Source organism: Oryzias latipes, chromosome 11, assembly GCF_053564925.1.
Source record: "Oryzias latipes strain Hd-rR chromosome 11, Olatipes_Hd-rR_3.1".
NCBI lineage: Eukaryota > Metazoa > Chordata > Actinopteri > Beloniformes > Adrianichthyidae > Oryzias > Oryzias latipes.
The window spans coordinates 22,857,757-22,880,128 of record NC_136247.1 but is presented as its reverse complement, the minus strand read 5'-3'; the positions used below and the strand labels follow the sequence as shown (position 1 = coordinate 22,880,128).

The 22,372-nt window shown below is 41.8% G+C and overlaps 1 long non-coding RNA gene and 1 pseudogene across 2 annotated transcripts; one reads left to right on the top strand and one right to left on the bottom strand.

Annotated features, from left to right (window-relative positions):
* Positions 1-5,292: 5,292 nt before the first annotated feature.
* Positions 5,293-7,272, bottom strand: LOC110015874 (Ig kappa-b4 chain C region pseudogene; annotated as a pseudogene). Its single transcript, XR_013659116.1, has 3 exons — positions 7,245-7,272; positions 6,377-6,481; positions 5,293-5,739 (listed from the first exon to the last, which is right to left on the bottom strand). The product of XR_013659116.1 is annotated as an Ig kappa-b4 chain C region pseudogene (transcript).
* Positions 7,273-7,538: 266 nt separating this feature from the next.
* LOC144995367 (uncharacterized) lies at positions 7,539-9,396 on the top strand. The gene is made up of 2 exons (XR_013658922.1): positions 7,539-7,668; positions 7,836-9,396. It is a non-coding gene; the product is annotated as an uncharacterized LOC144995367 (long non-coding RNA).
* The last annotated feature ends 12,976 nt before the right edge of the window (positions 9,397-22,372 follow it).

Sequence of the window (22,372 nt, the reverse complement as noted above, 5' to 3'; positions counted from 1 at the left end):
TAAGTTGTTCCGTTGTTTTTATCTGTCTATAAACCCATCCTTCATGTTCAGGACAGCTTTACTCATTGAAGTCTGTTTTTTCAGTCAACTTTCATTGTTATTTAAACGTTTTTGATGTTATTTGTTCATTAAGTATTTTTGAAGTTTAATTTTCAGTACAGATGATGAAAAAAGATTAAAGCCTTTGGTTAATTTTTAAAAACGTCTCAGTAATGAAGAAGATAACCGATGCTAAAAGTCAGTAATTTGATAACAAACATGTTTTTTTTCCGTTTTACAAATCTTTAAGTTATGTAAAATAAACTGAGGCCTGAACAAAAAAGATTCATAATCAAACTGGAGACATTTGTATTTATTTGAAGACAACACAAAACTTGAAAAGAGCAAAGGACAAAAGTAAGAATAGATTTAAAAGAATTTTAAAGTGAGAGTTAGTCAGCAAGAGAGTCAGAAATATCCAGTTCAGGACTGGGAGCACTGGTCTCTCCTGAAAGTCTCTAAGACTGGATCCTTGGATCCTCTCTTGGCCTGACAGGTCACCTTCTCCCACTGGTCTGCAGAGAGCCTCAGGGTGCTGCTCCAGCTGTAGAGGCCGTCCTTCTGCAGCACCCCGGGGCTCCTGCTCTCCTCCCAGCTGCTGCTGCTGCTGCCGACCACCTCCCAGGACAGAGTCCAGTCTGAGGGGAAGACCTTGTTGGCCACCTTCTGATTCACATTTTAGAACAGAATTTCTCTGAGAAATATTAAGAAAGATGAGGAAGTTACAGATGTTTGAAACTATGAATACATTCCTGCTGTTTCTTTGACATTTTTATACAAATAAATTCATAATTTACAGATGTCATGACTGAATCACAGTTTAATGTTTGATAACAGCATAAAACTTAAAGTTACAGTAAAACATCAATAATAACCCTTTAAAATTGCATTTACAGATACATTTTTGAAAGACGTCCTTTTTTTTTTAGAACTAAATTAACTATTAAAACAATTTGTCTTACTTTAATGAAATACATTGAGTTTAGAATATTATTAAAACATGTTTTAATATTAATCAGACCAAAAGTTATAGTGTTAATAATGAATCAAAAGTACTTACAGTCAATCACCAGTCTGGTTCCTCCACCAAAAGTCCACCACAGTGATACAAACTGATTGAAGCGTCGTACAAAAACCTCTGACTGTACAGAGACACGCTCTCTGACTCTGAAACAAACAAACTCAACTGAAATGTCAGCAAAAAATATCTGAAAATGACACATCTTAATTTTAGAATTTAAATATGATATTGTAAGTGTGTTTGTTTTTCAGAAAACTGTAAATAATGTTTGATTGTTTTCTTTCTTCAAAAACGGTTTAAATAACCAACTTAATAATAAATGCCAGAATCACTATCTGTGACCTGTGAACATTGACAATAATAAAGTTTTAGTTTTCTAAGTAATTTTTACAACGTCCTCTTTTTAATTTTTGCATCGCAAAGACTTTTTTACAGTGAACACAGATAAACTGACATGACTTGACTTTAACCCTTATGCTATTTAACATTGGGAGTCATCTAGACCCACTAGACAGTGAACTGAACCCAATTTCTTCAATGATTTGTGATCTTCACTGGTTTCCATGGATTCCATGTAAACCTCTTCACCTTTATCCACCCTTGTCATGGTCGGAATACTGTAAGGGTAGGATCATAGGATAGCACAAGGGATGATACTGATTCATGTTACAAAAGATGTTGACTTTTTAATCTAAGATTCACAATAAAATGATGTAAAACAAGATTATCAAAAATTTAACAGAAATTTGATTATTGCAAATGTTGAGTTTAATTCAGACTTAAGAAAACATTAAAGTCACACTTTTTTAAAACGTAGTTTTTTTCTCATCTATAATCTGAAATGAAAAGTTGATACATTTTCATTTTATGTATAAATATTTATAAGAATCTGAGTTCCCGTTGTAGTCAGAAGAAATATAATTATTTAAAAATGTGATGCTCAAGAAACAGAGGCTCAAGAAACTGTAGTAAAAGTTTTATTTTTACATAAATTTGGAGACAGAAATTACATCAATAATTATTAAAAAATATATTATTCAATTATTGATAATCATGACTATGAGGATGATCCATGTTCCTGTTGGAGTCAGTGGTAGCATTTCCATAGAGACACTTTGCATCAGCAGCTCCATGCTCCAGTGCTCTGGGAGACTTTATAGTCCTGAGAGTTGAAGACTGGATGACTGACAGCTGTCCTTCATCACAGCAGAAGACACACAAATCCTCCTCATCATCATCATCATCCAAAACATGACTGTGATCTGCGTCCTCATCTGGACTCTCCTCTGCTGCTGCTTCACAGGTAAAGTCCAGAGAATCCAACTCCTCTCCTCTATGAACATCCGTCCCTCTGAAATGAAGGCCACAAAAGCATGAAGCTGCTTTCTGTTTCTGTCTCTGTATCCTCAGAGTCCAGAGGACAGTACACAGTGACTCAGCCTGGAGCAGTGAGCTCTGCTGTGGGAGGATCTGTCTCCATCTCATGTAGAACTAGTCAGAATGTGGATGGAGTTGTCTTTTCCTGGTACCAACAGAAAGATGGAGAAACTCCTAAACTGCTCATTTATGGTATAAGCAGCAGACAATCAGGAACTCCAACTCGTTTTACAGGCAGTGGAACATCTAGTGGACAAGATTTCACTCTGACCTCAGGCTGAAGATGCAGCAGTTTATTACTGTTTGGCTGAATTCTACATCAACAGCAAATACTCGTTCACACAGTGAAAAACAGTCGTACAAAAACCTCCTTCAATCAGAGAGAACAGAAACTGAACTGATACAGTTCAATGAAGACACACAAATACACAAGCACACGCACATGCTCTGTTGATATTGTATTGATCAAAATAGCAAAATGTACTGTTGGTCTACAATTTATTGAGAAAGCTCAATGGTCCAGCCTAAAGTTGGGAGCAGAGGACTGAGACTGAGGACAAGAATATGGCTGAGAGCAGGAAGGCAGACATTCATGCATTAGGAACCAGGAAAAGATTAACAAAAATCTGGCACTGAGTTGTAGATTGAGGGTTTATACTTTTGGAACTGTGATGAGGAAACTGGCTACAGGTGAGAGGTGGGACTATAGACGAGTCAGAAACTCCATGCAGATCATGCAAAGGAACAAATACATAGGGAAAGAACTCAAACACATACACACGCACACACACACACACAAAACATGTGTGAATTTTTCTTCTTTTTTTCAGAATTACTGTTCAGATCACTCTTTTATTTCAAATACATATCATCAACATAAAAACTACATTTTTGTATATTGTGACGGGGTCCCGCCGAGAAAGGATGCAGAGGAGCCGAGGAGAGGAGGTTCGGTCTTTATTTCAAGAACAAAGTTCCACAATTGCTCCACGCAGGGCCACACAGCGCATTGCACCTCAGTCTCACTCCTCCCCATTTCACTTCCTGTGATGATCCCTTTTGAAGAGCGAGCCCCTCCCATTGGGCGTGGCTCTTAATTATTGTGCAGGTGGCACCACAGGTAGTGATTTTAAACATAAAATACATGAATACATAAAAAATAAAACACAGTGTGGCCCCCCTTGTCATCTGACGGGGCCACACCGTCACATCATCCCCCTCCTCTGAGGGATCGACGATGTGCGGCGATCCAAAAACAGCAGCCCGCCGCAGCGCAAGCGCCACGCCGAACCACCAGACAGTTCTGCAGGCGCCCCTCGTCCAACGTAGAGGCCCTGCAGTCCAACCGCCAGACATCAGCGGGACCGTCCTCTGACTCGTGCTCCTCCACCCACGTCCTCGCTTCGGATGGATGCATGGGCTGCGGCTGCTCCATGACGGCGACCCCTCCGATCCGCTCCTCGGTGCCCGCACCGGTCGTTCCCAGCCCCGGCAAAAGGCCCTTCCATTGGCCACACGCCCCCGCTGGTCTACTCCCGGATGGCACCTTAGCCGATCGGAGCCGCTGACAGCAAGTTCCAGGCGAGATGTTGCGCCTCTCCCGGAGCACTCTGCTGACGGTCCGGTAGACGTCGGTCCGCCCCCTGTCCATCTCCGCGCAGGTCTACAACGCCTGCATCGGCGGGAGTGGAACCGGGCAGTGTGCCCGTCCCGCCTCCGGCCATCTCCGTGCTCCGGCGGTCTGCCCTTGCTGCCCGTGAGGTCCGCCGCTCGTCATGGGCGCCGAGTTGGACGCCGTAGGTCTCTTTCCGGGCCCCTGGCCAGGCCACCCCCTCTTCCTTAGAGGATGGTCATCTCGATGGAGGCGCTGAGCTGCCGTGGGATCTTCTTCCCCGCCTCTGCGCCCTCACCTTTTTGTGGCCCCTCTGCGATCCCACTTCTGACACCAAATGTGACGGGGTCCCGTCAGGAAATAATGCAGAGGAGCCAAGGTGAGGAGGGTCGTTCTTTATTCAGAACCAGTTGACACCACAGTTTCTCAACGCAGGGCCACACAGCGCATGGCACCTCCGTCACTCCTCCTCACTACCTGTGATGCACCCTTTTAAATGATGAGCCCCTCCCATTGGGTGTGGCTCTTCATCATCTTCCAGGTGGCACCACAGGTAGATATTTTATACATGAAATATAAACAAATGCACAAAATAAAAACAGTGTGGGCCCCCTCGCCATCTGACGGTGCCACACCGTCACAATATAAAACAGAAAAAAGGAAAAAAAGAAATAAACATTTTTTGAACAGTTTAATAATCTCCAATAATCAGAAACTAGATTCAGTTGTTATCCTAGGGGCTTTCATGGTTGTGCAGCTGTTAGAACTCTTGCCTCACAGCTTTGAGGTCCTGGTTCAAATCTAAACTGAAACCTTTCTGGGTATCTGTGTTCATGCTTTCTTTAGGCCCTCTGGCAACATGTAGTCCAAGAAGCATAATTTATAGGGTCAAGTGATGATTTATAGGTTTGAGTGTGACTATTTGTTTTTGTTTTTTCTGGTTTTTATTTTACAACTTAAAATTATCTATGTACGTTTGTTTCATGGACAATTGTGTCCAAGCTTTAGGATTTTATCTGCTAGTGTATTTAAAAAATGACTTTCAGTGTAGAAACTCTGAACTCCTATAAAAAACCTGCTTCATCTTTGATGGTTTTTACATTAGGTTATCTTTCTATTTTTACTACTACCTCAATGCTTATTTCATTTATTCATTTTTTTATGTATTTTAGTCATCACAAAATATTTCATGTCAGTATAAAGAAGAACTTTCTTTTGTCATAGCGAGACATGGAAAGAAATCTGTTGAAAAAAAGTTTTTTTATTTGTACAAATATTTTTCAATTAAAACTGTCACAAGAAAGAAATGCAAACAGAGTTTGAGAAAGATAATAAAACAAGAACTGCATAGAAAACAGATTCATAGTCATAGTTCCAGTTCAGGACTGGGAGCACTGGTCTCTCCTGAAAGTCTCTAAGACTGGATCCTTGGATCCTCTCTTGGCCTGACAGGTCACCTTCTCCCACTGGTCTGCAGAGAGCCTCAGGGTGCTGCTCCAGCTGTAGAGGCCGTCCTTCTGCAGCACCCCGGGGCTCCTGCTCTCCTCCCAGCTGCTGCTGCCGACCACCTCCCAGGACAGAGTCCAGTCTGAGGGGAAGCCCTTGTTGGCCACACACATGAGTGTGGCCTTCCCCTGCTGCAGCTCCTTCGTGGAGGGGGACAGCACTGTCAGCAAGGGCGAGGCATCACCTAGGAGACACCAATCAGCTTAGAGGACAGGAACCACACAGCTGTCAATCAAAAAGCTCTCATTGGATGCAGTGGTTTCAGTTTGAAGAAGGTTTCTGTTCAGGTGTTTTTCTGCTCCATCAGTCATTGATTCACACATTGTTTCACTTCCTTGAAGAAATCTCTCATGCAGATCAGCAACAAGACAAACTTCAGTTTCGACTGAAAAATGTCAAACTGGGTTAGAATAATAGCAGATGCATCTTTATGAAGAAAACAAGTTTGGACGGAATGTCTTTAAAAAGCTTCATCATACATTAAAGAAATGTACAAATTAGGACAAAAACACAACAATCATGAAAGTTTTCTGTGTCCTAGGGAAATGTCTTATAGAAAAAAAATGAGATAACGTGAAATAAAATAACCCTTAAGAAAAGTTCTGACAAACTTTTTTGTCACAAAACTGAAGTACTGCTCACTGACTAAATATTACACAATTACCCATTAACACAGCATGTCACTTTTAAGACAAACATAAACATTAAAAAAAGATGAATAGTGGCTCAAAATGAGTCTTCTTTCTCTCTTAAATTCAACTTTGATCAAATTTTTAAATTTTAATGTCAAGAAGCTATAACGTCAAATTTTATAAACTTACTTCCAACATCCAGTCTGGTTCCTCCACCAAAAGTCCACCACAGTGATACAAACTGATTGAAGCGTCGTACAAAAACCTCTGACTGTACAGAGACACGCTCTCTGACTCATTCTCAACTATTTCCTAATTTCTTGATTCCAAAACGTAGACAAGATATTTTATTTTATGATTAAGGTAAACTCATTTATTTAAATTTTTGGTATCACACAGATTAAGTTTGTATGTAAAAATGAAAATTGGGTGTTTTGAAAAAACACATAAAAACAGATTTTTAAAATCTCTTAGAGTTGACAGGAGATCAAAGAAGGTACTAGGACAAAAAAAAAACTAAAAGTAACAAAGACTTTTACTTACTTCCAAACTCCAGTCTGGTTCCTCCACCAAACGTGAGCCACAGTGATACAAACTGATTGAAGCGTCGTACAAAAACCTCTGACTGTACAGAGACACGCTCTCTGACTCTGAAACAAACAAACTCAACGGAAAAAATGGCAAAAAATCTAAAAATAATACACCTTTGGTTTTAAGAATTAGTTTTCTTTGTTAAATAGTTGTAAATAAACGTTAATTATTTTTTGTCTGCATTTTTGCTTAAAAAATTTTTTTATTAACCGGCCGCATTGTAACATGACAGCAAAACCACCTCATCCCTAAAAAGATGTTAAATTATCTTTTTAAAATTAAAGAAAAGCATTTGGACTAATTTTTGCCCCATATTCCATAATTCAGAGAGTTACAGAAATGTGTTCTAAACTTCTGTGTCACTCTGATTTAATGAAAGTAACTTTAGAGTTCAGTCTGATTTTGTGCCATCATTTTTAAATCTTTAAAATATCTTTACATAAATGTTTTATTTTGTGAGTTTCACTGTCCTGTTGTTCTCTGCAAACTGTCATGTTTCTCTCCACATGTTAATAAACGACATTATTAGTTGTTGAAGTTTCTTTTATTTTTGAATAGGTTTCATGCTGCATTCCATGGAATTTAAACAAATTTAGTTTTGCTTTACAGTCATTTGGAAACATTTACAACAAATGATATATGGTTGTGTATGTGTGTGTTTGTGTGTATAGAATAATGTGAGTGTGCAGGAATCCTCATGACATGTGGAGAACTGCAGCTTCTGACTGATTCAGTGTGTTTGCATATGTGTGCTGCCTCTCTGCTTCCAGCAGTTAAAGCTCAGTGTTGATCAGTGGCCGTCCAGACCTTTCAGAGACACTGACTCGCCCGCAGCACAATGATGATGTCACTGACTCTGCTGCTCTTCACCCTGGAGCTCCTCGTTCAGGGTGAGACTGTCTTCTGGAAGCTTTGCTTCAAGCAGCAACCAGGTTCTCCACAATGATGTTCTGCTGTGATGGAGAAACACTGAAACTAGCAGCACTGAGTTTCTTCTTTTCCAATTTTCTTTGAGCTGTTTTTGTCTCAATAATTCTTCTCTTTTTATCGTTTTCAGCTTCATCAGGACAACTGCTGACTCAGTCTGGAGCTCAGTCTGTAGTTCAAGGACAGACTGTCTCCATCAAATGTAAAACCAGTCAAAGCCCTTACTTCTGCTTTAACTGGTATCTTCAGAGAAGGGCAGAAGCCCCTAAACTTCTTATTTATTGTACAAACTCTCGTCAGTCTGGAGTTTCTGATCGTTTCAGTGGATCAAACTCTGGATTAGACTACACTCTGACCATCAGTGGAGTTCAGGCTGAAGATACTGGAGTTTTTTACTGTCAGACTGGCTTCAGCATCAACAGTCAGTATGTGTTCACACAGTGAAAAACTATCGTACAAAAACTTCCCTCAGAAACTGAGAAAAGGAAACAGTTCATTAAAGACACACACACACACATACACACACATACACATGTAATTTAAGCTGTGTTTCTTTTTTTATTATAAATATAGGTTGGGATGAATGATTCATTTAAATTTAATGTGATAAATTCACTAAATGATCAGTTTTATGTCTAACTTCAGGTCAGACTGACTGTATTCTTTTTCTTGTCAGGGTTGAGAACATTTACTTAAACATCTCCACATCCATCAAGGACTCCACTGATTTGCTGCTGCTCTAATTTCACTGTTTTCATCTCACTTCTCTGATTGTTTTATCTGTAATTTGATGTCATCAAAACAAAAACTTTCTCTTTAAACCTTTAAAACTCCTGTAATTTGTTAGAAAGCTGCTCTCTTCTTTACTGTTAGTGGATCAAATATGGACCTTTTATCTTGAAATACATCACCTGTTTTCAATTACAAAAACGACCTAATTTAATTTATTATATTTCCTATTGTAATAAAATGGGTAATTACAATATCTATATCTGATAAAGTTTTATTAGATAAACCTAACCAACACAAATATATTTTTTATTCTATTTTTATAGTAATTAATAGTAGGCCCAAGTGTGGGGTTACAGGTCCAAACCTTGTTATGTGGGTATCTGGATGACCCAATTGCAGGAATGAAGAGCCAAGAGTAGTGAGGTGAATGCTTAAATTTATCCACAGGTTCCACATAACAAGCCTGTTAGGAATAATTAGAAATAGAATAGTTAGAAACTCCCTTTTTACTATTATTACATTTACCTATACCTTTTATTACACTAATGGTTTAACCTTAATTCACTGAGCATGTATTATCATCTCAAAATTATATTGCATCCTAAGACAGCACAAACAAGCTATTGTCCTCACAGTTTCTCCTCATCCTCCCTTTTTACTTTTTGTGTGTTCTGCTGTTTGTGCTCTGGCAAATGTCTGTGGGAACATCAGAGAGATCTGACACTTGAAGCTTTATAACCTTCAAGTATCCAGCCTGCAACAGCATGTGGGTGGGTTTTTCACACCATAGATCACCAGACCATCTTTTGAATATGTAAATGTCAGGTATATATACCAAGCCCTTTTCTGAGTGTCTTTGTTCAGACCTGGTTCAGACCTTGTGATCCTGTTCCTCTGTCTGTAACCCTGCGTACAAATCTGTGCTGTTTTGTGCGGAGTAAATCTTCACTGAAGCTAAGTTTTGTCTCTGAGTCATCATTCATTCATTTCTGTGTGCTGGAAACTGAAAAGGGAACGAACCAACCTAATATTTTTATTAATACAGTCCTTTCTAGAAAATCCAGTTTCCTCACAAAGCCAAACCAAGAACATGAGCTGAACCAAACGAAAACTACACTCCAAAACAGAGTACAGAAACAGGTGAGCTTATTAGAACAAACAAATGAATTAAAATGCTAGCAGCTGTACACATAACAGGAATAACGGAGAGAGGCGGGGCCTTCTAGGAGCCAAAGCCAATTTATACACAAAACGAAAGGAAACTGACAGATTGTAACAAACCAACCTATATTGACAGAAATTCTAATATTTTGGTCGTCTCAAGAAGGATCATCTGAAGAGAACTGACTTGATGTTTTGGATATACAACACAGCACATTTAGTAGTTCTGGAGTCACTTTTTCTTGACTTGACTTGATATTTTGTGGAAATAACACCATAAATGTTGACTTGATGTCCAGCCCTTTTCTTTCAGCATCTCTGACATATGAGTCCTTCTCATCAGAAGTCTGGTTTTGTTCAGGTTCATACTGAGCCTCTTCCTCAGACACATCTTCCTCAGCTTCTGTTTTTTCTTAGTCATCAGGATCATTAGGAAAATATGTGAAAAAGTGAATAAAATTGATGATAAAATGATTATAAAATAACAGATTTCCTCTTATGAAAGTAAACAAATTTATGTTTGTGATGTTTAAATGGGGCTCACAGCAACTCTATTTTTATCCAATTAAAAAAATAAGAGATGAAAGGATTCAAAAAATCAATGCAACATAAAATTTTGTTAAAAAGTTGTACTTGCAGAGAATTTGTATTGACAATTCTCCAGATTCCTGTTGGAGTCAGTGGTAGCATTTCCATAGAGACACTTTGCATCAGCAGCTCCATGCTCCAGTGCTCTGGGAGACTTTATAGTCCTGAGAGTTGAAGACTGGATGACTGACAGCTGTCCTTCATCACAGCAGAAGACACACAAATCCTCCTCATCATCCTCATCCAAAACATGACTGTGATCTGCGTCCTCATCTGGACTCTCCTCTGCTGCTGCTTCACAGGTAAAGTCCAGAGAATCCAACTCCTCTCCTCTATGAACATCCGTCCCTCTGAAATGAAGGCCACAAAAGCATGAAGCTGCTTTCTGTTTCTGTCTCTGTATCCTCAGAGTCCAGAGGACAGGTCACAGTGACTCAGCCTGGACCAGTGAGCTCTGCTGTGGGAGGATCTGTCTCCATCTCATGTAGAACCAGTCAAAATATTTATAGTGATCGTTTAGCCTGGTATCAACAGAAAGATGGAGAAACTCCTAAACTGCTCATTTATTATATTAGCAGCAGAGCATCAGGGACTCCAACTCGTTTTACAGGCAGTGGATCAAACTCTGGAACAGATTTCACTCTGACCATCAGTGGAATTCAGGCTGAAGATGCAGCAGTTTATTACTGTCAGAGTGCTCACTACATCAACAGTCAGTATGTGTTCACACAGTGAAAAACAGTCGTACAAAAACCTCCCTCATTCTGGCTGAACAGAAACTGAACTGACTGCTGCAGCTGGAAGATGCTGCAGACACTGACACAGTTCACTGAACACCAATTTTTGGGCGGCAGTGGCTCAGGCAGTTGAGCAGTTGCTCAATGATTGAAGGATCGGCAGTTCGATCCCTGCTCCCTCCAGTAAATTGTTGTATCCTTGGGTATGATACTTCACCCTCCAGTGTGAATGTGCATGAATGTCCCGGTGATGGTCAAAGTGACCGTAGCCGCGAATTGGCAGCCACTTCTCAGTCAGTCTGCCCTAGGGCAGTTTTGGCTACATCAGTAGTTTACCATCACCCAGTATGAACAAGGAGTGAATGAATAATGGACACAATGTAAGTGCTTTAGCATCTGGAAATGTGTGGATAAATCCAATCCATTATTAGTATTATTCTAATAAACACACAAACACAATAGACACTTAATGACCAGATTTGTTCTCAATTTTTTTCAGTAGTCTTTAGGAAACAGTTTAAGACAAATAATATTGTTAAATTGTATAAATAATTTATAAAAAGCATATTTATGTTTTCATAGTTTGGAATAAAATAACGTGTCATTTTATTCAATCTGCAGCACAAAAAGAAGCATTTGATTAGAAAATGCAGAAATACAATGTTATTCCAATTTCCTGTACAAAGGAATAGTTATTTTCTAGATACATTTAAGTGTCTAGTTATGCAGTTTGGTTGCTGGGTAGAGTTTGTGTTAACAACAGTAAAACAAGCTGATGATTGCTGAGAAATGTCCTGACGTTGACTAAAAAGGATCCGTTCATCTTATGAAACTGTTGAATAGAAATGTGTATAGTTTATGTGTTCATGTGTGTTCTTTCAAGAACAAGTGGGTCCAAGCTTTTGACTGCTACTGTATTTATTATAACAGGTCAAAATAGAAATTTTGAACTCCTGAGTTTAGCAAACCTCGTCCTTCAAAGCAAATGTTAGATATTTAGTTCCTTTTAACAAACTCTTTAACATCTTCAGGCTGTATGTCATTATTTAGCAACATGCCAATGGACAAAACCTAATTTAGCATCACCTTAAAAGGCAAAAAAATCGAAAGATTTTTATTTTAAATTGGAGCGAAGTCAAGCATGATTCACTGTGTTTTTATTCCTCAACAAATTTATCACAATAAAACTATGAGTTTGCTTCTGTACAAAAATAGAGTCATTGAATGAAATCAGTTGGCAAAAGCTCTTTTTATTTGCAGATAATTTTTCTACAGAAACTGTAACAAGTCAAAAAAAGTTTGATAAATAGAATAAAAGAAGAACTGCATAGAAAACAGATTTATAGTCATAATTTACAGATGTCATGACTGAATCACAGTTTAATGTTTGATAACAGCAGAGACTTAAAGTAAAACTTCAATAATAACATTTTAAATTGCATTTACAAATACATTTTTGAAAGATGTCCTCTTTTTTAGAACTAAATTAACTATTAAAACAATTTATTATCCCTTAAAGAAATACATTGAGTTTAGAATATTATTAAAAAATGTTAATCAGACCAAAAGTTGAAGTGTTTATAATGAATCAAAAGTACTTACAGTCAATCACCAGTCTAGTTCCTCCACCAAACGTGAGCCACAGTGATACAAACTGATTGAAGCGTCGTGCAAAAACCTCTGACTGTACAGAGACACGCTCTCTGACTCTGAAACAAACAAACTCAACTGAAATGATGACAGAAAATCTAAAAATAATACAGTTTATTGTTACAATGCAAATTGTATATTACAGTTTATTACTGTCAGCAGCATAACAGCTTCCCGTTCACACAGTGAAACACAGTCGTACAAAAACCTAGAACGCTAAATAGGAACTGATCTACAGCTGCACTGAAGCAGAAGATTTCCAGACAAACACACCAACGACATTAATTTTAAGTTTTGGTTTTTAGATGTAACAATTATTTTATTCATTATTAACTCAGATGTAAAACAATTTATGCAAAACAGTCTTCATTGAACTCACAAACACTAAAAGTATTCATCTCTGAAATGTATTATTGTATTATTTTAAAACCAGTAGTTCAGGTTCAACTGTTATTCTGCTGCATCAAGCTGTCAGTTTTATGGCCACAAAAATGAACTGAAACTGATCATTTGACCTCTTTTCTGTCAAAAACGTATTGAAATGTTCAAATCCTCACCTCACTTACCTCGCCTCAAAACATTTCAGCCAAATTTTTGAATGTTTCCTTGTGTCATGTTGAGTTTATTTTTATTTGATGAGTCACAAACATTTTCTTTGACTTCTGTGTCATCAAACTTTACAAAAACACACAGCAGTTCATGAACGTTTCCTTTATTTACTGAATCTTCAGTCACTGTGATCTCTGTGTGATCCCCCGACAGTTTGTGTGGTCCAGACTCTGAACCAAAGCCTTTATGTGAGTTTTTCATAACTAACAGTAAATGTCTCTAATCATAAATCTTCCCTATTTTGGAACCACTTCACAGTTATTGGGTAAACCCACTCCATGTCCATTAAACATATTTGTGAGAAACACTTTCATGATGATTCCTTAAGTAACCTGATTATTTTTTCTATCAATAGCAAAATCCATTACCGCTGAAAGCTGTCTCCAAAGAAATTCATTTCTTCTTTTCAGAATATTAAACTGTTTTTATAGTGGCTTTACATAAAAGGAAGTAAAAAAATATTTATTTTTATTTATTTTATTTAGTTTGTTGTCTTTCACACTTCTCTTCTGTCTAATGCTAAATGTTTTTATTAATTTGTTTTAAACTTATCTGCTACTGTTTAGTTAATTTCTTTAAACTTTCACAAAATGTCCCAAATGCTACAATTAAAAAAATACACATATATATGTTAATTATAAAAATGATCCATGTTCCTGTTGGAGTCAGTGGTAGCATTTCCATAGAGACACTTTGCATCAGCAGCTCCATGCTCCAGTGCTCTGGGAGACTTTATAGTCCTGAGAGTTGAAGACTGGATGACTGACAGCTGTCCTTCATCACAGCAGAAGACACACAAATCCTCCTCATCCTCATCCAAAACATGACTGTGATCTGCGTCCTCATCTGGACTCTCCTCTGCTGCTGCTTCACAGGTAAAGTCCAGAGAATCCAACTCCTCTCCTCTATGAACATCCGTCCCTCTGAAATGAAGGCCACAAAAGCATGAAGCTGCTTTCTGTTTCTGTCTCTGTATCCTCAGAGTCCAGAGGACAGGTCACAGTGACTCAGCCTGGACCAGTGAGCTCTGCTGTGGGAGGATCTGTCTCCATCTCATGTAGAACCAGTCAGGATGTTAATGGCAACAATTTAGCCTGGTACCAACAGAAAGATGGACAATCTCCTAAACTACTTTTCTACTATGTTGGAAACAGAGTATCAGGGACTCCAACTCGTTGTACAGATGGTGGATCAAACTCTGATTTCACTCTGACCATCAATGGAATTCAGGCTGAAGATGCAGCAGTTTATTACTGTCAGAGTCTTCACTACATCAACAGTCAGTATGTGTTCACACAGTGAAAAACAGTCGTACAAAAACCTCCCTCATTCAGACTGAACAGAAACTGAACTGACTGCTGCAGCTGGAAGATTCTGCAGACACTGAAACAGTTCACTGAACATCCATTCTAACAAACAAAAACCCTTACCCAGATAATGTCAACCTCTGTTCATTTAATAATCGCAAATATAGATTTGATATTTTGTAAAAATAAAAACAGAATATTCTGACTAAGAAACACAATAGCACACTGAAATAAACTCTGATTCCATTATTTAAATTGTTATGATAATAGAGAACAGGCTGTTCAAAACCCATGACATATGAACATGCAGAGAAATTTGAAACCAGTTTATCTTTGACCAATCAGGGTCTCTGGTTTGGTAGTGACGTATGGGTACCATCCTTTTCAAAACATGTAAGCGCCCATCTTTGAAAAATGACCATGAAGAAGAAATCAATAACAGTGATTTGTGCTCGGCTGGATTTCAAAGACACCAAGTCTTTCATATATTGGAATTGAGCTGTGAAAGAAAAAGCCTGGAGTGTCATGACTAGAACACGGAACGGACCCAGGCGCTGGAACCCAGAGGCAGAGACAGGTGAGTGAAAGGTAAGTAAAGAGTTTATTTTAAGTTCTTGCTGATTCCGGGCGAAGCTGTGGGTAACGTGGCTGCGGCTCTTGATTGAAGTCTCCGGTACCGTACGTGCAGAGTCCCAAGAGCTGGGAGGCCAGACAGAGTTCATGGCGTGGCTGGAGATCCAGAGGAGCACAGAGACTGTGGCTCACAAACACAGGTGGCGTCGACGAGGAGTGTTTCGGCAGCTGCTGCTTGAGGAGGTGAGATTCAGGTGACACTCTTGGCGTGAGGTGAGAACCTGAAGCAAAGAAAACAGTCAAGGTCAACTTGGGACAAGACAAGGGGGCCAGACGTAGTGAGCTTCAGGAAACTAGGCACCATCAGGGTTAACGGACTAGCGAAGAATGATGAAGCTGGGTCTCCTTAAGTAGCAGGTGTCTGATGAGTAGAGTGGTCACAGCTGAGAGAGATGAGCAGCAGAGCTGGAGGGGGAGGAGTCTGCCAGGCCACCATGACAGTACCCCCCCCTCAACGACCGCCTCCTGGCGGTCCAGGCCGACGATCCGGGTGGGCGCGGAAGAAGTGGGTGATGAGGGAAGGGTCGAGGATGAGGGAACGGGAGACCCAGGAGCGCTCCTCAGGGCCGTACCCTTCCCAATCCACCAGGTACTGGTGGCCACGGCCACGGCGGCGGATATCCAGGATGCGGGTGGCCGTGAACGCCGGAGCCCCATCAATGATACGGGCGGGTGGTGGGGAAGTGGAAGGCGGGCACAACGGACTGTCCAAAAAGGGCTTGATGTTAGAGACGTGGAACGTGGGGTGCACCTTAAGCGCAGCGGGCAGACGAAGGGGGACACAGGAGGGATTGAGGATGCCAACTTGCGGGACGAGGTCTGCAGGGGAATGTTTTTAGATGACAGCCACACTTTCTGACCGACCTGATAAGTGGGACCGGCCACCCTGTGGCGATTGGCGATCCGACAGTTCTCCTCCTTGGTCCGAAGCAAAGCCTCTCTGGTCTGGTTCCACACTCGCTGGCAGCGTTGAAGATGATGCTGCATGGACAGGACAGCCAGATCCAGCTCCTGAGAGAGGAACAGAGGGGGTGAATAGCCCAACGAAGCCTCGAAGGGGGAGACCCCGGTAGCAGATGAGACGTGAGAGTTGTGGGCATACTCGATCCACACCAACTGAGTAGCCCAATCAGCTGGATTTTGGGCAGCCAGACAGCGCAGAGCCGCCTCCAACTCTTGGTTGGCACGCTCTGCCTGGCCGTTAGATTGGGGGTGATAGCCGGAGGACAAACTGGCGGTAGCCCCCAACGCAGAACAGAAGGCCTTCCAAACATGGGAAATGAATTGAGGGCCCCTGTCAGAGACAATATCGGCTGGAATCCCGTGATGGCGAAAAACATGGTTCACTAGGAGGTCGGCTGTCACAGTGGCTGAAGGTAACTGGGGCAGAGGGATGAACTGGGCGGCTTTGGAGAAGCGATCAATGACCGTAAGAATAACTGTGTGACCTTGTGACGTAGGTAGCCCTGTAACAAAGTCCACGGCGATGTGCGACCAGGGTCTATGTGGAGTGGACAGAGGATGGAGCAGGCCGACAGGAGGTGAACTGGAGGACTTAGATCTAGCGCAGGTGGTGCAAGCGGCGACATACTCACGCACATCCTTGTCCATTCTAGGCCAGTAAAACCTCTTCCGGAGGAGACTGAGGGTCCTAAACACCCCGCCATGACAGGCGACACGAGAACTGTGGCCCCAGGATAAAACGTCCGACCTGAGTGAAGTGGGGACGAAGAGGACACCGTTAGGACAGGAGTCGGGTTTGGGTTCTTTACCCTGGGCATTAATAACCCGGTTTTCGATGTCCCAGGTCAGACTGCCCACGATGCAAGTAGGAGGGATGATGGTATTGGAGGTTGTTGAGTCATCGGGGCTGAATTGGCGTGAGAGAGCATCAGGTTTGGTGTTGCGACTGCCTGGCCTGTAGGTAATAGTGAAGTTGAATCTGTCGAAAAATAAACACCACCGAGCTTGTCGAGAATTTAACCGTTTGGCGGAACGCAAGTATGCCAGGTTTTTGTGGTCGGTCCAGACAATGAAGGGTAGGTCCGCTCCCTCCAACCAATGACGCCACTCCTCCAGCGCTAGTTTGATGGCCAGCAGCTCACGATTACCCACATCATAATTCCGCTCGGCGGGAGTAAGTTTCCAGGAAAAGAAAGCACAGGGTTTGAGTTTGTTAGAAGCGCTTTCTTTCTGGGAGAGGATCGCTCCGACCCCAGTGTCCGAAGCATCAACCTCTACTACGAACTGTCTGCCCGGGTTGGGTTGCGTGAGGATGGGAGCTGAGATGAACAGTGACTTGAGGGTGTCAAAGGCGGCTTGAGCATTAGGGTTCCATTGAAAGGGCTTGGAAATAGAAGTTAGCTGAGTAAGGGGTGAGGCAATGCTGCTGTAATTACAAATGAATCTTCTGTAAAAGTTGGCAAAACCCAGGAACTGCTGTAGTTTTTTGCGAGTGACAGGGGGTTCCCACTGGGAGACTGCTTTGATTTTTGCGGGATCGGGACGGATGCGACCAGCTTCGAGGATGTACCCAAGGAACTGGACAGACGGGGTGTGAAATTGACATTTTTCTGCCTTAACAAACAGCTGATTTTCGAGTAACCTGGTCAGAACCTGGCGCACGTGATTTTCGTGTTGGACGGGATCACGGGAAAAAATAAAGATATCGAGGTAGACGAAGACGAACCGATTAATGAAATCTCGGAGCACGTCATTCACGAGTCTTTGAAAAACCGCGGGGGCGTTGGTGAGGCCAAAGGGCATGACCAGGTACTCGTAGTGGCCGAGGGGAGTATTGAACGCGGTTTTCCATTCATCCCCCTCCTTGATACGGACTAAATGATAGGCATTGCGAAGGTCAAGTTTAGAAAAAATCTGAGCGCCTTGAACTGAATCAAAAACCGAGCTTATGAGGGGAAGTGATTATTTGTCTTTGATAGTGACAGAATTAAGTTTGCGGTAATCAATACAGGGATGCAAGGTTTTATCTTTTTTCACCACGAAGAAAAACCCAGCACCAACAGGAGAAGAAGACGGACGAATGTGACCGGATGAAAGCGCCTCATGGATGTAGGACTCCATAGCGGCCTTTTCGGGACCAGATAAAATAGATGCCCCTTGGGCAACGTAGCCCCTTGACGGAGCTCGATGGCGCAGTCATAAGGCCAGTGGGGAGGTAGAGCATTAGCTTTGCATTTACTGAAGACAGCTTTAAAATCATGGTAGCAAGAGGGAACCTTAGTGAGATCGATAGATTCAGCAAGAGCAGTTAACAGGAGCTAAATCGGGGATGGCAGACTGAAGACAGTTAGCCATACAGTAGGCACTCCAAAAATTAACCCGTTGGTAAACCCAATCAAACTGGGGGTTATGATGTTTCAACCAAGAACAACCCAAAACTATAGGATTATGAGGAGAGTGAGTAATAAAGAATTGAATGTTTTCATGATGATTACCGGATGTAATAAGCTGGATGGGACCGGTACGGTGAGTGATGACTGAGAGGTGCTGACCCCCCAAGCCAGCAGCTTTAACGGGGGTCTCCAAGGGTTCAGTAGGTAGCGACAGAGATTTTACGAGGCCTAAGTCAATGAGGCTTTGTTCGGCTCCAGAGTCAATTAAAGCCTGAGCCTCTGTGACACGAGAATAAAAACATAGCTTGACAGGAATGCAACAAAAGTCTGTGGGAGGAGAAACAGACTTACCCGCCCGCGGCCTGCCGTCTAGCGGGGGGTTCGGGAGTTTAAACGAAGCTTACATTGGGAGACCTGATGACCGGGATTTCCACAGTAAAAGCATAAGCCTTCATTACTCCGCTTCTGACGTTCTTCGGCAGACAGCTTTGAGTGGCAAATCTGCATGGGTTCTTCAGGTGATTTGCGAGGTAAGACCGCCGGGGACTCTGTGAGATGGATAGAGGAAGGACACTGGTTAGCAATAAGCGGAGTACGAGGTTGAGAGGTGCGCTCCAGTTTACGTTCACGGAGGCGAATATCAGATCGTAGAGCAGCGTTGACTAAACCTTCAAAGCCGGTAGCTTCTGGCTGAGTGCACAGATGATCTTTGATGTGGTCATTCAATGATTGGTAAAAAACACCTCTGAGTGCGGGGTCCGTCCACCCCGCTTCCACGGCTAGGATGCGGAAATCAATGACATGGTCGCAGACAGATCGATCACCTTGCTTGAGGCTTAGCAATCGTCTAGTGGCTTCTTCCTGCTTTTTGGGTCGGTCAAAAACGAGTCGAACCTCGTTAATGAATCTTTCGAGGGGGAGTTGAGGAATATGATTGACCGCCAGGAAGGCTTGGGCCCATCGCAGAGCTTTACTCCTGAGGGAGTTGACGATTAGCGTTATTTTGGTGAGATCTGAGTGGTAGAAACATGGAGAAAGTTGGAAAAGGAGTTGACATTGTAACAGAAACCCCCCACATGCTTCAACATCCCCGTGAAATGGCTCAGGTTGTAACCGGAAATTTTCCGGGGTAGAAGCGGAAGTAAACAGATCGCTGGGGGATGGGACTGAAGCTGGAGCTGTGGTGTTTAAGGTCTGAAGAGTCCGTGTGATAACCTGGATACGGGAAATAAGGTCCTCCTGAACAGAAGTGATGCGAGAGAGTATATTGGAGTGGAGTTCCAAGAAAATACCTTGTTTCTGCACAGCATGGCGGAGAATTTCCGGGTCAGCTGGGTCGGGGTTTTGGCTAGTCCATTCTGTCATGACTAGAACACGGAACGGACCCAGGCGCTGGAACCCAGAGGCAGAGACAGGTGAGTGAAAGGTAAGTAAAGAGTTTATTTTAAGTTCTTGCTGATTCCGGGCGAGGCTGTGGGTAACGTGGCTGCGGCTCTTGATTGAAGTCTCCGGTACCGTACGTGCAGAGTCCCAAGAGCTGGGAGGCCAGACAGAGTTCGTGGCATGGCTGGAGATCCAGAAGAGCACAGAGACTGTGGCTCACAAACACAGGTGGCGTCGACGAGGAGTGTTGCGGCAGCTGCTGCTTGAGGAGGTGAGATTCAGGTGACACTCTTGGCGTGAGGTGAGAACCTGAAGCAAAGAAAACAGTCAAGGTTAACTTGGGACAGGACAAGACAAGGGGGCCAGACGTAGTGAGCTTCAGGAGACTAGGCACCATCAGGGTTAACGGACTAGTGAAGAATGATGAAGCTGGGTCTCCTTAAGTAGCAGGTGTCTGATGAGTAGAGTGGTCACAGCTGAGAGAGATGAGCAGGAGAGCTGGAGGGGGAGGAGTCTGCCAGGCCACCATGACATGGAGGAAGATTCCAGAGATTTGCATCACTTTAACATTTCACACCAAGCCTCTTCCATTTGTGACTACATGCACTAGTATCAGGTAGAGAGAGAACTGTGTGAACATCATCTCCTAAAAGTGTGTTCAAGAATGCACGTTTAGCATGTTGATGAATGCGTCACACATGCCATCAGTATACGTGGCTTGAGACAGCTGTGTCTCTACCTGATCTTTTTCTGAAACCGGTACCCTGCAGGTACAAACCGTACATCACTTCCTCTAGTCGTCAACATTGTGATAGGTAAGTTATTTGAATTAACTTGGCCCCCTGTAGCATTTCCAGACAGTTTTGTCTTCTTTTTGAATGTCCGAGCCATTTGAACAACAGATTCCTCTAAATTGACACAAATGTATGATTTCCTCAACAACAGAGAGCTTCCCCCGACTGGATTACAGCGCCATAAGACTAGGAGAATGGCACCTAAATGCAACACTGTGTATTTTCATATTGTTTTCATTGCAATCAATGAAAATCTCAGTGATGCATGATATCATGAAAACCACAAAGCTTGGAGTCATTCTTCTCTCTGTTTGATTGTTTTTAGTTTTTATAGGACACTGGCAACGGGAAAAGAGGAAAACTGAGGAGATGCTCCTGGGCTACTGCAGCCACTTTTGCAACTAAATGAACTGTTAATAATGTGTTTGTATTAACTGAGTTAATTGTGTGTTTGTGTTTGTATCCTCATACCACAAAGGGCGGAAACTGCCAGTAAATGAAACAGAAGAAGAAAACATTTACACGTGTGCTACAGATCAGGCAAACCAGCCATGTGTTCCGACTTTGCACATGTACACATCTGTGTGGGCCGACTTTTCTGAAACATAATGATTTTGCAGTTCTGATCCACTATCAAAACCTCTGACTGTACAGAAACACGCTCTCTGTTAAAACAAACAAAAAAACTCAACTGAAATGATGGCAGAAAATCTCAAAATAACATCTTAATCCTAAATTTTAAAATAAACCGTCCATTATTTTATGTCATTGCTAACTTAGAGACAGTATTAATCATTGTTTAATTAAAATTAAATGACACGACATCAACCAAATTACAAGGAAAAATGTTAAAATGTTGCCCCAGAAAAAAAAAAAAAAAAAAAAGAATTAAATTAGATCTCTTTACATCACAAAAAAAGTTTTACGGTGGTAAAATATTTCTAAAAGGCTTACAGTGACTCCATAATCATCTGACTAAAAAAAAATATAGATATAATGTGACGGTTAGTCCAAGGGAGAAAACCCAGGAGCAGGAAGAACGACCCGGATCAAATTGTTCACTGGGAAGGCTTTAATTCTCCCCAGAAAAAAAAAAAACCTGCAACACCCAACCGGGTGCATAGAAACGAATACGCTCCTGCATGGAACAGAGAACCACAACCATTTAAATAGAGAGTCAATCAGAACCTGAATGCAGAACAGCTGTGACAGTCAGACATCAGGAGGGATCTCAGCTGAGACAAAGTTAAACCTATATATGACATATAAAGAAATGACCTTAAACTACCTCTAATTATTTCTTTAAAACAAAAATACTTCCAGGTTTTTCTTAATAATAATGACAGTGAGAATGATCCATGTTCCTGTTGGAGTCAGTGGTCGCATTTCCATAGAGACACTTTGCATTAGCAGCTCCATGCTCCAGTGCTCTGGGAGACTTTATAGTCCTGAGAGTTGAAGACTGGAGGACTGACAGCTGTCCTTCATCACAGCAGAAGACACACAAATCCTCCTCATCATCATCCTCACCCAAAACATGACTGTGATCTGCGTCCTCATCTGGACTCTCCTCTGCTGCTGCTTCACAGGTAAAGTCCAGAGAATCCAACTTCTCTCCTCTATGAACATCCGTCCGTCTGAAATGAAGGCCACAAAAGCATGAAGCTGCTTTCTGTTTCTGTCTCTGTATCCTCAGAGTCCAGAGGACAGGTCACAG